The 17,255-nt window shown below is 37.9% G+C and overlaps 1 protein-coding gene across 14 annotated transcripts in view; it reads left to right on the top strand.

Annotated features, from left to right (window-relative positions):
- The window catches only part of LOC5576630 (syntaxin-1A), a 208,713-nt gene that overhangs the window by 64,988 nt on the left and 126,470 nt on the right, over positions 1-17,255 (top strand). The window contains exon 1 of one of the 14 annotated variants that reach the window (XR_002499408.1): positions 3,223-3,267. The exons of the other annotated variants lie outside the window; for them this stretch is intronic. The gene's annotated coding sequence lies outside the window, so the exon portion shown is untranslated. Of the gene's footprint in view, positions 1-3,222; positions 3,268-17,255 lie in introns of those variants that run through there. 14 annotated transcript variants of the gene reach the window in all.

Here is a 17,255-nt window from a genome sequence, read left to right on the forward strand (position 1 = left end):
CATAAGTCGGAAGCTTTCCTAGAGATTTGATTAACGTAATATATAACGCTTGTTTCCTTAATACGGAAGAACTCATGGAGATGCTTGGTAGCTGACTCTTAACTATTCACACTAAATGGAGTTCTACTCCACCCATTGGCTCATTTTGAACATGATCCAATTTTCAACCAACTTTTCGAAACGACCTCGGGAAATGTTTTCATGGTGGTAGCTAGCAAATATTGTATGGTTACTATTAGCGCTTTAAATGGCCTTAAAATGTTGATCTTATTATGAAGAAAACCGATAAATTCTTAAATAGATAATTTTATCCTTTAAGAGTTTTGTAGGAGTTCGATAAAAGTTTCTAAGAGTAGGGAGCGCCTTTTTTTCCGAAAGTTCACAAAAGCAAAAAGAGAAACCTCAAAGTTTGATCCAAAATATTAAGATTGTTCGTTCATAACTTCATGAATACTTAACCGATTCGAAATAATTTTACATACTTTTGATACAAACTATGTGTACAACATTTTTTTATTAAAATAAAGTTTTGACTTAGTATTTGAACAAAAGCTATCCAGAGTTATATCAAGATACTTTATAACTTCATTTAAATAGTAAATATGTAATTTCCGCCGAAAAAAAATAAATAATACAAGGAAATTTTATTTTTTTATAAAAAATAATGCTTTTGGGTAGTTTTTGTTAAATAACTAATTCAAACCAATTTTGAATTGAATGTATTGTATACACAATTTAAAAACAACTAAATTAGCTTCAAAAGCACGTTAAAATATTTAGAATCGGATGAGTATTAATAGAGTTATGGTCATACAAAGTTAGTTCAAGACTTTTATGTTTGATAAATTTGATGTTTACAAACTTTTTGTAGATTTAATTTGAAGGAGCTTCAAAATTACTTAAGAGCTTCAAAATTGTTTAAAAAATAATAAAATTATGAAGAATTTACTGAAGGTAATAATTTATGACTTCACCTTCAAGTCGTTTACGCCACGTCTAAATTTTTTTTTTGCCTAAAATTTGAGGTTTTTCTTATTATGTGATTTGAATTCAGAAAAGCACACGTATTTTTGGATTTGAGTACTTTGAATTTTTAAAGAAATCTCTTAATTTGGAGGCATTCCTGGTCCCAAACTACCAAAAACTAGTGTTTACAAATCCCAAAGACCGTTTAGCCCCGTGGTCACCAAAGTGCGGCCCGCAAGAGATGTCTGCATCTCTTAAATCTGATAAGTTCCGCATATTTTTTCTTCGGGAAGTGTTATACTTCCAAAGTTATTAAGAACATCAAACAAAAACCATTACAAAAACTATCCACTATTAGGAATAAAAATGGTTAAAAAAACAGGGCTGAGGATCACTGGTTTAGCCAATACTAATGCAGCATTTTAGCAGAGTTTGAATCGTGCAAGGAGCAATGTAGAAATTTCGCAAGAAAACTCTGGAGAAATGCCTTCAAGTCGAGTCTAGTACACGACACTGAAGACGGCCTTACAGTTGAGGTCGAAATACGCGTATCTGTCAAAGGATACAAACTCTAGTGGAATTAAATGGTATAGTACTAAATTCGGTTTTTTCATCTATCTTCATGAAATTCTCGCAGAATCTCGGGAGGAATCCTAATAATCTCTGATAGAAATCTCGAAGGTATTTTGAAGTACTTTTCATGAATTTCTGAAGCAATTATTGAACGTATTTTTGTTAAATTTCCTAACCTCTGGGAAATTTCTTCAACTTTAGAGTTATCTCTTTAGGGATCCATGGAGAACTTCCACGAATAATCTGTATTGAGTTATTTTAGCAGGAGTCACGGAATAAATTTTTTATTGGAATTACTGGAGAAGGGTTTTGTTACGGCTTGGCAAGTGCACTTTCCTGAATTATATATTTGATTAATCGATCTTCTAATCCCTTCCAAAAATCGACAATACCAACAAAGCTTCTCGAAAGATAACGAAGCAAATTAGCGCAGAATCAGTTTAAGCCCCCAACAAAAATAATGGCTATGATTCACCATTGCCCCACAATTGTTTTGCTTACAGTCCACCTGAAAACAATATAAACAGAACCCTGTACAAGTTCATCGCCATCGTTTCCAGATCAAAATGAATCATCAGCAACTGCAAACTCGTATCGCAACGCCACCACCTCCACCCTTGTTGATAAAAAAAAAGTTCAAATAACAGTTCTTCCCTGGCAGATGTAGTAGAGACACTGTAGCACAGCGCACTTGAAGGTCGAAGCGATAAAATTCACACCGTGTTTCATTCGACGACTGTAACCTGCCTCTACACAGTTTTGGACATTGCTTCGCTTCACAGCACATCTTCTAGTTCTTTTTAGCATTACGTCCCAACTGGAACAGGACCTGCTTCTCAGCTTAATGATCTTATGAGCACTTCCAGAGTTTTAACTACTGAGAGGTTTTCTTGCCAATTATCCATCATGTGGCAGGTACGATAATACTCTATATCCTGGCAAGTTGAGAAAATTTCCCACCTGAAAAAACCCTCGACCGATGGATTCGAACCCACGACCTTGGTCGTGCTGAATACCTTCCGTTCACTGCTACGGCTAGCTGGCCACCGGTACCACATCACATACAATGCCAAATTTAAGTGTTTGGAAACGCGATAAGAACGCCAAAAACGGAGGAAAACACTTGTCGTCCATAGAATCACGTATCGCACGTGGTGGTAGTCAGTCAGTCAGTCAGTTAATCAGCAACTTACTGATGGCGGTGCCAAACGCGCGATGCGATCTTTGCACACCAAAGGGGCATTACCGATGATTCAATTGAGTACGCCGGTGTTGGTGAGAGCTTCCAAAAACCGCAACACAAACGACTTGGGAGACCTTCACTGGGTGTTAATTTGTTCGTCGTCGTCACGTCATAGCTCCTCTGAAGCAGTGCACCTCCAAAGAGTTGAACTAGATAGCAATGTGGCGCCCAATTGCTGCAACACAAATATTTTGCACTTATCGAAAACACGTTCAAGTTCAGGGGCGGCCACAAGCCTCCAGCGCTTGGTGTATGGTTTTTCTTCGTTGGTTCGTTACGGTTTTCGGTTATCGACATGCCGGGTGCGGTAGGAAGTCCGCATTCGTCGGATGTGTGTTTCATAAATATGTGCCTCCCCTCTGTAGTATGTATCTGATTAGTTTGTTGTGGATGGAGACTTGCCAAAGAAGGCTGGAAATGATACCCGGCAGATGTCTGTTTGATGTTGGGTGCAGATGCACCAAGAAAAAAAAAACATACAGCAGGTGAGTAGTATCTAAGTGTTTTGTGGAATTGATTCCTACGATTGATACTGATTATGCAGTCGGTTTAAGATTCACTTGCGAGTAATGTGCTTACATATTTATTGCATTTGTATGCAAACGACGCAATTGATGTCGATCTGATAACGTTAATAGTATGTAGAAAAATAATTGAATATAAGCATATATTTTTATGGATTACTGGAGAACTTAGCTCTGTATGCAGAGCTACAGAAACATTTTTCATGGAAACTTGCTGTAGTGAAAAAATCTTTAATTGATTTTATGTTGCATATCACACAACATTACGATTTAATCTGTGAGTTCTTCTTCTTCTTTCTTTCTCTGGCAGACTGTTCTCTGTGTTCTTATAGCATTCAAGTTATTAATAAAGCTTACTGTGTTTTGGCGTATATCGTGTGGCAGGTACGAAGATACTCTATGCCTTGGGAAGTCGAGAAAATTTCCAACCCGAAAAGATCCTCGACCGGTGGGGATACGAACCCACGACCCTCAGCTTGGTCTTGCTGAATAGCTGCGCGTTTACCGCTACGGCTATCTGGGCCCCTAATCTGTGAGTTGTGTTTATTTAATCATTCAGCCATGGACGCAAACCCATGACCATTCGCTTATCAATCGAACGTGTAGCCTTTTGCAACAGGTTGGCCCAAAATTGCATCGTAAAATGAAGATTATAAATTAAAAAAAAAAAACTATTGTTATGCTTGATCGGTCTAGCTATTCTAAAGAAACGATTTTTTTTTCGAAGGGATTCGTTATGATCATCCTTCTAAAAATTACAAAAAATATCCTCTAAGAAATTTCTCCCAAGAATCAAAAAATATTTCAAGAGCTGATTTAATACTTAAGTGCCTGTTCGATTTGGCAACATACAATTTTACACCGTGCCAAAATAGAACGGTTTACCTCTTCTTAGATTATGGCAATGATTATCAACAATTTAATCATAACTAAGGTTATAGGATGACTTTGTAGTTCAAATCACAATAAATTGTGTTAGAAAAATGCATCATTAAAAGACCGTTTGATTGTTAGATTTTGGCAACGTAAAATTGTTTATTGCGTTGCCAAAATCAAATGGACACTGAATTGATAATTTATTTTCTTGCGATAAATTTTATTAGTTGTTCAAGTCCCTGCGATTTCTGACAGAAGTTCGTTCAAAAAATCATACCATATCTTCAAGATATTTTTTCACCACTAGATTTAGAAAGAATAAGCCCAACAGTTTAGAACTATCATGGTGACCAAAAGTTTATTAGATGGAAATAATCACAATAAAGAACAATGCAGAACTCAAAGCCGCTGTAAAACTAAAATTGATAATTGCAAAAGGATTTTTTTTGTTTACAGAGACTTTACCCAGAACATCGTCTCTTTTGAAAAGAAATTTCCAGAAGCACTTGTGTGGAATTTGCAATCACCTACTTCTGGAAATACCAATTTGGAATTTAGAACAACTGCTAAAGGATTTTAGGAAGAGCTTCTTAACCATAAGCTTCTTAACTTATACAATAAAAGATAGTAAGATTTAAGAATAAATACTATTAAAGAAATATGATAAGCAGCAATGCTTTTTTAAGTTAACAAGCATATGAGGTTTGCTCCGGGCCTTCTTGAACTTCTTGAGATATTTATCCAGGGATATTTTTGCAGTTTTGTGTTTCTCCAAAATAATTCCTTCACTAAGTCATTCTAAGAATTGGCCCATGGATTTTTTTCAACAGTTTTTTTAACAGTTTACTTTAACATTGACCCAGGACACAGTTTGCAGAGAAATTCTCATCATAGGCTTCGTCGAAGTTTCTTTCTACACATTTAATTCAAAATTCCAAACATCGGTAAACTATAACCAAGATTTGAACAACCGATCTGGAATTGAAAAAAAGCATTAACAGTCGCAGATAATCATAGATGAACTAGGGAAGGGGTGGTAAAATGCAAGCCTTAAGGATATCATCTTGTTCTGATAGAAAAAACGAGGAATTTGTGTAGTTCTATCGCACAATATAAAAAAATAAGGATGTTATCTTCAGCAGCTACACGAATTCAGGCTGAAATAGCTAAATTTTTCTCATATTTTTTTCGCTTAAAAAAATGCAAATGTTCATTTTACCTGCACTATGTTGGGTAAAAATGCACTGCTGATGATTGGTAAAATGAACATAACGCAAAAAACGTGACTAAAACCAAATATTTTTGAGAATTTCCGTTGCATTCCCGTTGCATTCATAAAGAACTCTAAAGGTATCAGATTTGACCATCATATCATAACGATATTCACCTCACTGAAATACCTCAAGACTCCCGAGCTAAAAGTTACGTCAGTTCTAATTTTCAAACGTGGTTTTATAAAATCTTTGTTTTCGTTTATATTTTCACTTCAATTGACCTCCGTATCGACCCGAACACACACTAAATCGTCCGTGCTTGATAAAAATTGAATCAAATTTGTTTTTTTCTCGATAAAAGGCACGGTGTTCATTTTGCAAACACTTACCACATGAAAGAAATTCATGAAAAAAAATAATTTGTGAGGCATGATAAATTTCATTGAAAATTTCGCAGTATCTCAAGAGGTGAAATGAATAAAAGCATCTTGGAAGAAACGCTCGGAAAATTGCCATATTTATCATATGTTACAGTCAACTTTAAATGTTATTCTTGTTGTTATTTTTCTGGACGGGGTTTGTGGTCTAATGGCTACCGCTTCTGTCCAAAAGCAGAAGGTCATTGGTTCAATCCCAGGGCCCGTCCCTTTCCTCGTACTTTGTAGTTGTATCTTTCACTTGCTTCTATCTACCACTCTTAATATATCACAGTTGATCTATCACAGTTCATAGCATTTGCTAGAACCTGAGACGGACAGGAATAAACCGTTTCCCTACGCTTCAATTACTTCATCATTATAGGACGCCTTTCCTTACGCCTGATACATAGGCAGTCTGCTAACCAAACCAGCAAAGCCTCTCTGACATAAAAAAATACCCAATCTTTCACCCTTCCCGCATGAACTGGCGTAGATGCAGTGGTATATACGGTCTACCGTGAGGGCCAGTTGAATGCATCATCAACTCCTTCCCCTTCCCCTTATTGGTCTGCATTCTGACGTGGCAGGCACCATTATTGCCTACAAATAGAAGATCACCAGCACTTATACACTGAGGGTGTCTGTTAATTCCCAAGCAGTCATCTGGTTGGTTCCTTGTGTAAGTGCAGCTGATCTGGCGATACTGGAGTAGCAACCACGGGCGGCCAATCAAGCTCAAGCTCAAGCTAAGAAATATGTTTTTTTTTCTGTTGTGCGGAAAACAGCCTCTCAAACATAGAAAGTTTCAATTTCCAGCCTAGGGTTCCTTAGGGTTAAAATTTTCGTAGCTTCTCTGTGCACAAAATATTTGCCAACATCCTACCCATGGTTTCGAACGTGGACGCGCCTCAAGCGATGACTTAAACTTTACTAGTAGTGCTATAAGTAAGCAGAAACTATGCTGAGTAGAAGACTAAGTATGGCTCAGTGACTTTTTCCTTTGCTGAGACATTATAATTGTAAATCTTACGTGCTATTATTTGCCACTTTTGTCAATGTCTTGTTTTCCTGCATCTCGAGTTCATTAAACTTCTTTGAATCCGAGATTTTACCCCCGTTTGGCATACATTCGTTTGGCATAAGGCCGTTTGGCATACAGTCGTTGGCATAATGCCCGTTTGGCATAATGAGTGATTTAGAATGAATATCTGCGGGGCCTTCCTTAGCTAAGTGGTTGGAGTCCGCGGCTACTAAGCAAAGCCATGCTGAAGGTGTCTGGGTTCGATTCCCGGTCGGTCCAGGATCTTTTCGTAATGGAAATTTCCTTGACTTCCCTGGGCATACAGTATCATCGTTCTGCCACACGATATACACATGCAAAAATGGCAATTAAGGCAAAGAAAGCTCTCAGTTAGTAACTGTGGAAGTGCACTTAGAACACTACGCTGAGTAGCCGGCTCTGTCCCAGTGGGGACGTTAATGCCAAAAAGAAGATCTTGAAAGAAGATCATGTGTTTGTAAAAAAATAATTTATGTTGAAATATTAACAGGTTCTAGAGTAATGATCATTTAAGAGGATGGTTCGCAAGAATTGATAAAACAGCAAGATATAAATTTTTTTATCTTATAACAGTATAAATATGAAGAACTGCCTATTTTTAAAAGAAGGTAGAATTTATTATTAAAACAATAGAAGATTGGACGCCAAAAATTATTGCGGCATAATAAGAAGAAAGGACATCAAACATTGTGTTCAGAATCATCGGAGTAAGGGCAGTAATCGATTTCTATTTTCGCTGATAACTGATTTGAAAGAAAGATAATTTCTGAATAAATAATAAAATTACTATTGTCAATATATTTTCTAATTTGCTTTAGTTAATTCAAGAGCATATGATTGTTCAATAAAGTTTCATTTTAGTATCAATTAACTCCAAAATAAGCCTGATGTCGTCAGAGGAATTCAATAGAAGCGTGAAAATGGATGTCCTTTTAAGAAATTCTTCTCTTCAGACTCATTGTGCCAAACGACTATTATGCCCATTATGCCAAACGACTTTATGCCAAATGACCTACCACCGAATCCGAATGGTTAAGTTGTTTGTTGGATTTTGAGCTTAACATAGCTCCTGGGAGCCAGATTGGGCCGTGTCCTTTTCAGACAAGGTTTATGAATCTGCCACCGTTAGTTTGCTAGGATAAAATCCACCCACAAGTCCCACCACTGGGCGCGGGAGAACGACACGCAATTGGAGAATTTTAGTTATTAGTCCTGGCTTGCCCCGGCCCGTACGATAAGCTGACACAATATAGTGGCGCTACGGTTACATATACTAAATTGTACGGCTCATCAGCAGACAGGAAACCCGACTTTTACATTAGTGAGCGAGACGTTTTAGGGATTGTTAACTTGGCACATGTTCTCTCATACAATATACTTCGGTTCTGGTTATACACATTGCATGAGATGTGAAATATCCATGGCAGATTAAGGTGTTAAACGGGCATAATTGAGCTTACGGTGAAGACTTTTCACCCGAGTTGAGAAGTTTAGCAAATCCCTATTCGATTGATGGGATCATTTGAAATTTGTCGAATGTCAGGTAATGCCGAAGAATGATTCATTCTTCTTCTTCTTCTTTCTGGCGTTACGTCCCCACTGGGACAGAGCCTGCTTCTCAGCTTAGTGTTCTTATGAGCACTTCCACAGTTATTAACTGAGAGCTTACTATGCCAATGACCATTTTTGCATGTGTATTAAAGTGGTTCCAAAAAATCGTTTTTGCTCCACACCGCTCATTCGATTCTAGATCAATTTCTGAGTGTCCTCCCAAAATTTGAGCTCATTCGGATGAAATCTGAGACTGCACAAGCCCTTTAAAGTTTATATGGGAATACTATGGGGAAAAGCAAGCAATTCATTCAATCGGTCATAGTGTTTGCCCAAGTGCTTTTGAGGATTAGTGCTACGTTGATACTATGAGAAACATTCATCAGCTACAACTTTGCCGAAGACCGTTTTCAAATCGGACGTCTCAGTAATTAATTATTGATTTATATCCAGTCACAAATTCTTCAACAGTGCTCATTTCACTTCTGAACAGGCAACATTGCTGCATCTGGCGCGAAAGATAGCACGCACAAATCATGGCTACTATGTTTTACTGCATATATCCAGTGATGCCTGCAGAATTGCCCAATTATTATAGCCAAAGTTTTACAACTCATACAAAAATCAATAACTAATTGCTGAGGCGTCCGATTTAAAAATGGTCTTCGGCAAAGTTGTAGCTGATGAATGTATCTCACCGTATCAACGTAGCACTAATCCTCAAGAGCACATGGGCAAACACTATGACCGATGAATGAATTGCTAGCTTTCCCATAGTAATTCCATATAAACTTTTAAAGGCTTGTGCAGTCTCAGTTTTCATCCGAATTAGCTCAAATTTTGGGGAGACACTCAGAATTTGATCTAGAATCGAATGAGCGGTGTGGAGCAAAAACGATTTTTTTGAACTACTTTAATGTGTATATCGTGTGGCAGGTACAAAGATACTCTATGCCCTGGGAAGTCGAGAAAATTTCCAAGCCGAAACGATCCTCGACCAGTGGGATTCGAACCCACGACCCTCAGCTTGGTCTTGCTGAATAGCTGCGCGTTTACCGCTACGGCTATCTGGGCCCCTAATGATTCATTGTAGTTTACTATTGGCCTATATTAGTTTTATGTGGATGTAAGGCGTTGCTAAACACTATTATTGAAAGCAACAAATCAGTTGTATTTTAGAGAAGTTATCTGGCACTACAGATAATTCTTCTTGTTCTTCTTGGTAGCCAATGGAACTAGACTTAAGTAACTAGGAAATAAGATAGGATTGCAATCAAGAGTGATTCATTTTACTATCCAATCGCGCATTCGAAACCGCAGTGATTCGTCGGAAACCAGTTGACACCAATTCTGCGTGAGGTCAATTACTGGGTGGATGGTATGATGCATGGATTACGCAATAGTATCACACCGCACGTTGGACTAGGTATGGTGTCTACCACGAACCGAACAAAAAAAATCATCGTCTGCTTGCAATGGGGGAGGCAGAAAACTCCCCAACCCTATTCGTACAAAAGTGTAAGCACGGTTTTGAGGCGAGAAGGCTTTTACCCCTACCTCATCGCTCGATATCTACGGGAAATGGAAGGAATTGAGCTCCAGTCGTTATACCATTCGAAGGAACCCAGCAAAGAAAGAAAAACTTGCAAACGGAAAATTGATTGTATTTTATTCCTACTTAAATGTGGCCGTCTACTTTCGCAGTTCCTTCGCATTTCCCGGAATCTAATTTGAGCAGGTGGGCGCGCACGGAACGAATACCTGAAGAAGCTAGTAAATGTGAACGACACACTCCGTCAACGAACCGTAATAACTTTTTCGACTTTATTTCTTCTCCTTCGATGAGTTTTTCTTTAACCCGTCTCCAAGGCTTCGGACTGGTTGGGAGGGATTTAGCCCTTGTTCGCAGTGGTGGTGGGTGGTTCAAGGGCTTCGTTGCTAGCTGAGCGGAACCTAGAGGCCTCCCGCTTTGCGGTTCGGATGCGTTAACGCTGTTGTATCTATTTTATGCACGCCCGTGCTTTTCATGTGAGCGAGCTATATGGTATTTGCTCGTGACGACAATGTTGTTTGGTGTGACACAAGGCATCAGCACACGACCGACCGGTCGGGAAATGAACAACAATCGTTTAGCAAGCACTCGTCTAATATGGTTAGCAGTAATCGAGTGACGACGAGTCAAACGCCTCCCACCGCCGTAGATAGACGTGAAGTCAGTAGTTAGCAGACACTCTACGGAGTGATGAATGCGTTCGATTGAGACCAGGTCAGGAACGTGCAGTCTCTGCTGAATCACCACTTGTGCAGTAAACCGGCTTTGCAGAAGAAGCAAGATTTTATTAAGATGATGATGATGACGACGACGAAGGTGGTGACATCAGTGTTATTACCCGGCGCTGGAATTGCGAGAGGGCGTGTCACTATTTTTGCCTCAATAGTTGAGTCCCTCGTCGATACAATATTGAAAAAATGTTACACAACAGTAGCGCGATACATCTTAACTCTACAGTGGCTTGTTATCTTGCTACTTAGTTTGGTGTGCATAATTTCCTGACGACATTGCCATAAGTCCAACTAACAAGCTGTGGATAATCGATTTCATCCAGTTACGGTTACGAGACTACTGAACACTTTCAACAAGCTTTGACAAGAAGGATCACAAAAAGTTGGATATGAGTACAACTTTCCCGTTCTATAAATAAGTAGAGAATGCATGATTTCGAGTCCCAGACGGTTCAACATTGTTTTCATAACGTAAATATCTTCGACTTCATTGAGCATGAAGAATCCCTGACACATTATATACGGAGTGAAAATTATATCTTTGGAAAGGATAGCTCTTATTTGGTAATTGTGGAAGTACTCATAGAACTCTAAGCTGAGAAGCAGGCTTTGTCCCTGTCTTTTGACGACATTTTATGCGGAATTCTTGCACATATATGCATCGAATAACGCACCTTTCTGCGTATATTATTGTTGCCTGAGCGTTTTGTTATCTGAGAAACCCCAGGAGCTAGCAATCAACGGGATGAGTGCCCTCAAGTTCCCTCTGAACATTCTGAGCCAGAAAAGTATCCATAGGTTTCTCTCAGAATTTTCAAGATTTGGCTGGGAATTCTTAGTGTTTGAACCCTATTGTTTTGAATTTTGACTCTATCAAAAATCTTCATCGCAGTAGTTGCTAGCAATCTTCCGGAACTGTAAAGATTCCACTGGAAATCTACAGGATCCCGCTATGATTTCACCCGATCTCGATATTCCGTTGGAATGTTTTTTGTGAATCAAGAAATACTAGTTATAAATTTAAGTTTTCATATATAAGCACTTCACTGCCCATAACTGCATATTTGTAACATTCGACAAAAGTAGGCATTGAGTAAATGGAACACCAAGTTTGCATTTTATGGCAGTATGGGAGGAAACTAAAATTTCAAAAAAATGCCGAGAATTCAAAAAGGCTTATTTTGAGGCTGAATTTTTGTACAACTCATATCGCATACATTCACCCAGTATGCGATATGAGTTGTACAAAATTTCAGCCTCAAATAAGCCTTTTTGAGTTCTCGGCAGTCAGAAAATAATTCTGCTAGAAATTTCATTCCTACGACATTACAAGGCATATGTCAAATCTCAACGTGACTGTTATGCGGTTACAATTACCAATGTGACAAAACAACTTGCATTTTTTTTTCGGATTTCTAGAACAATCTCACAGATTTCAGTAAGTTGATCGAAAGTATTTATCATTTGATGACTCTCCCCGTATTAACTTGAAATTGTCAAAAATGTCGAATGTGATAAACAGGCAGTTATGGGCAGTTTAGCTTATCGTTCTTCCATCATTCGGACAATGTGACCAGCCCAAAGCAGCCTGTCGTATTTTATTCGCTTGACAAATCAAGTGGTTCATGCGACACCGCCAGATGACGTTTTCTAATTGAGAGCATTAGTAGCATAATCACTCACTTTAGTGAATCGGATCTTTTGAATGGTTCAGTGGCTCAGCGGCTCAGCGGCTCATAAAGGAAGAGCGAACTGAACCGAACAAACGGATCCAATGGTCATTTTCGTATTTGCGCGACTCACGCGCCATATGTTGTACGATCTTTCGCTTCGTACATTCTTTCTCCAGGAACTCACGATGTTCGGCCGATTTCCCCTATACGAACCAAAGGAAAGATGTAAAACTATGCGCTTTGCATGCCGTTCAGGGGGCACTTTCTCTTTGCCTGTAATGCAAGTGGGCCGTGCAGATTTGTCTGCTGAGAGCGCTGATAGCCCGGGAAGCAGCAATGTGTGCTTGTATGTGTGGCTTAGCGTGTCCAGTCGAGATACAAATGAAAGAGAATAGGAGAAGAGAATCAGTTCGTTCTTTTCACGGGTCACTTTTTATATGATCGAGTGAACCGATTTTCGCAAAAAAAAGAGCCACGGATCACTTATTCAATTGCGTGATTCGGTTCTTTTGAACGGCTCTGATTCATTTTGCCAATCTCCAGTTTATGGTAACTGTAAACACACTGTTGTTTTTTCAGAGCTTTATGTTCAAATTTTCCAAGGATTTTGGATTTCTAAGGCTGAATACAGAAGTTCGGTTAAAGTTTTAAACAACTTTGCATCAGGATTCCATATTGTAAATTTTGTTGGAATTTTCCTAGAATCATCGTCAAAAACGTTACTATCATGAAACATATTAATTTTCAATTTTTCTAAATTCCCACATAGGGGTTTTGCGATAATTACGATATTATCAAACAAAAATGAACCTCAAATTTTCCTTTCGTATGGTCTTAGGTTATGGTCTAACCTTTCGGAAAATCCTTGCCTCAAAATATTCTATCGGTGAAAAATTGAAATATTCGAGTTTCATATTTTATATGAAAAAGTCCTAGGTAGACGGCTTATCAGAGAGAGTAAAAAAATCCTTCCATGGCTCTTAGCCATCAAATTTCTTCGAAATCCTAAAACTATACAAACAGGATAAAGTAAAATTTTAAATTGAATATTTTATTACTTTTAACTAAGGGCTCATGTAGCATATGGCATTACGGAGCCGAATAAATTTCGAAATTGTTCTATTATGTCAATATTGTAACTAAGCTATCTATAATGGTTTTGGGAATAAATGTTATCGTTGCTTTTGCCCAGATAAAAGACTCTATAGAATCTTAAAAGTAGAACAGGGAAGGGAACTAGGAAAAGCCTTAAACTACTGATCGTAGCCAGTTTTAGATAAATCTACTAAAAATCTTGTCATCAAATTATAAAATCAGCAATTTTTTAGCTGAAATTTGTCGAGCTGACATTTTCAGTAAACCGAATTGTTGATCTTCAGTGCGGACTAGCGTTGGGCAAATTTGTCCATAATATCGATGTTATTGAGTCGATTCAAATTCAAACTGTCGAATCGATTCACCGATTTTATCGAATCCTTCGCATCGATATATTTGAATCGGTTCGAATCGAAATCGAATTGAAATCTATGAAGCTTGAAATGTGACCAAATGTATTTGCATTCATTTTTCCCTTTTTCAATAAAATCAGTTTGAAATCCAATAGAGAATACTACATACTTCAAGGCTCGTTTAAAATTCTATTTCTTTTCATCGACACATTGAAAAATACTCATAGATTTTATCAAAATGAATCGAATCTAAAAATCGAATGAGGAGAAACGATTCACCCGATTTCAGATGCTCAAAACATCGATTCAAAAAATCGATTAATCGGAATCAAAACATCGATTTTTGGAACATCGATTCTAAATCGCCCAACGCTAGTGCGGACCGCTGAAAAATCAGCAGGTTCCTACTGAAACTCAGCATTTTGATTTACTGAAAATATCAGCTAGGAAAATTTCAACAAAATATTGCTGATTTCAGTAAAAAAATGGTGTATACTAGAGATGGGTAATACGCCTCTTTTTAGTGAATGGATCCGATCCGAATCACTCACCTTAGTGAATCGGATCTTTGGAACGGTTCAGTGGCTCAGCGGCTCGTAAGGCGGCATCCATTTATTACGTAACGCTAAAATTGAAAAATTCTTGACCCCCTCCCCCCCCCCCCTCCGTAACGCTTTTTGTATGAAAAATTTCAAATTTTTGTATGAGCCGTAACGCTGTAGCCTACTCCCCCCCTCCCCCTAGAACGTTACGTAATTTGTGGATGCCGCCTAAAGGAAGAGCGTACTGAATCGAGCGAAACGGATTCCATTCCGGTTCATTCCTCATTTCCCAACATGATTCAATCGGACAGGAACACAATATTCGGCAGATTTCCCCTACCCCAATCAAACGAATAAGGCGAATAATGCAAAACTATGCGCTTTGCCGTTCAGGTGAACACTTTCTCTCTTTACCTTTCGTTTGCCTGTAATGCAAGTGGGCGGGGCAAATTTGTCTGCCTATGCTGCGAGCGCTGGAGTACAGAGAACTAGCAAACTGTGCTTGCATGTGGCGTGGCGTGCAAAGCAAGGCACGTGTCAAGCGTTATAATAAAGCCAAGAACGAAAGAAAATATGAGAAAAGAGTCATTTTGTTCATTTTACGGATAACTTTTTGTCTGATCGGTTGTGTTACTGCTGATCGAATGAACCTACTCTCGCCAAATATGAGCCACGGATCAATTCGCGACTGCGAAGCATAAAGATATACCACAAAGCACTCGCACCAACGGATCACCTCGTAAGGAACTGTCATCGTATGTGTGAAAAAAAGCAACCAATATCGCTCTCCTTGTTTTTGCTCACAGAAAACCGAAGAAAACATCAGCAGCTTCGTAGTTGAAAATTAAGTGATTCGGTTCATTTGCACGGTTCCGATTCGTTTTTACCTATCTCTAGTCTAGAGGAGTTACTTAAAATGACATTGATGCATTCCAAGAAGTTTTTTTTAATTTTAACACAGAAGATTTTAAAACTTTTGGAAAGAATTTCTACATAAAACATTGAATTCTCAATCGATTTCTTAGAGGAATTGGGGATGACTTATCTCAGGAGATATCGTCCTTTTAGATATTCTGGTATTCTCCAAAAAAATAAATTCCATCTTTTTCCTGTTTCATAGTTTTTACATTAGAGAAATTCTGGAATTATCACTGGAAGGAATGTCAAGAATGATGTTCTGGAAAGCTTCATGTAAGAATTCCTAGAGGAATTCATGAAGGATCCCTAAAACAATTTCTGAAGTAACAACTGAAAAAAGAACTTAAGAAAAACAAAGGTGTTTATCCATAGTAAAAATTCATAGCACGATTTCCTGGAGAAATTCAGTAGTAAAAAAAAATCCTGAATTACTGCGAATGCTCCTGAATTTCTCGTAGAAATTGTTAGTTTGATTCCCGGTCGGATTCCTGGAGATATTGTGCAAGAAATTCATTGAAAGGATCCTGGCAGATATACCATGCTAATAAATCTTTAACAGCTTTCAGATTTTCTTAGTTCCTATCGAAATCTCTTGCTTGACTTCAAACTGCATGTCTGATAGCTCTCTAAGGCCTCGTTTTTTTTTAAACAAAATCCGTAGCTCCCTCCTGGAGTATCAGTTTCTACAAAAATCTCTTAATTCTGATGGAATTCCTCCCGGAACAATAACATTTGTCACACAATTGATAGCGTCTTTCCATATCATCAGTTGCGTCAAATAATCATCATATTTATTACTAAATATTGGGTTTCCTAATGAAATCCTTCGCTTTCCGATGAACTTCTCTGCTCTCTCAGGAATTTCTTCCATTAATCCTTAGCATTTTCTCGGAATCCTCATAAGTGGAAATCTCTGGCTAAATCGACGTAAATTTTTTGACGGTGGTTTAAAATTTTGACTCTTTCAAACTGAAAATCACCTGTTTCCTACTCAGTAGCGCAACCAGGATTTGGTTCTAGGGGGGGTTTTGCAAATTTCAAAATACTTTTTGAGAAGATATTTTTTGATGAAAAAATTGAGTTGGAGAATTTAAGTATGTTTTAGTTTTTGCATAATAAAATGAATTAGGAAAGATAACTATAAATTAGCGTGATGCCGCTCAGCTGCTCTCCCGCTGTGTAGTTCATTAAAAATGTTTTCAAGGTTTTCAACAATGAGAATGAATTCGAGAATAATCTTTAAGAACAGAAATTTGCAATAAAAATCATTGAAAACTAATTGCCAGATCTTACAGAATTGGCCATCTATAAAATCGAGTCCATAGATCAAACATGAGGGCTACTTTCATTGTGAAGATTTTATGTCCAAATATGTGATAACACCTCAAAGTTCTCTAAACGACGATTGGGTCCTAATTTTTTTAATGAAATCATGTTGTTATTGAATAACATGAAAGAGCATGTTACTGCAACCACTTTAGCCATTTTTCCCGCTCAAATGACGGGTATAACATGTTTAAACTTTAATTTAAAAATTGTGTCCATAAATGAACCTTGATACTTGTGATCATGTTTGACGTTCGCTTAGTCGACAAAAACACCACAGGAGTTTTAGTTTTAACACTGGGGTTGTTCCTATCTGACATTTCGAGAGGAACACGGAAAACAAAATATACCCAAAATTTGAGTTTAAGCTAAAGGGTGTGACAAAATCTAAAAAAAAACATTAAAAAAACTTTTTTAGACTTAAACGAACGGAAAACTTTATAAAATTGAGTAAACATGTATTTTTGACCTAAACTTAAGCGTTTGACGCTGAAATTGGGACAGGGCTGTAGGACCCTATTAAACTTTATTTTGGATGACTTTGTAGTCCGATTCGTTTACTATTGTAGTGGGATGACCGGGTTGGTGGTTCAATGTCAACCGCTTCAATGCCGCATCAATTCCTTCCCCTTCCCCTCA

The sequence above is a fragment of the Aedes aegypti genome, chromosome 2 (assembly GCF_002204515.2).
Source record: "Aedes aegypti strain LVP_AGWG chromosome 2, AaegL5.0 Primary Assembly, whole genome shotgun sequence".
Taxonomy (NCBI): Eukaryota; Metazoa; Arthropoda; class Insecta; order Diptera; family Culicidae; genus Aedes; species Aedes aegypti.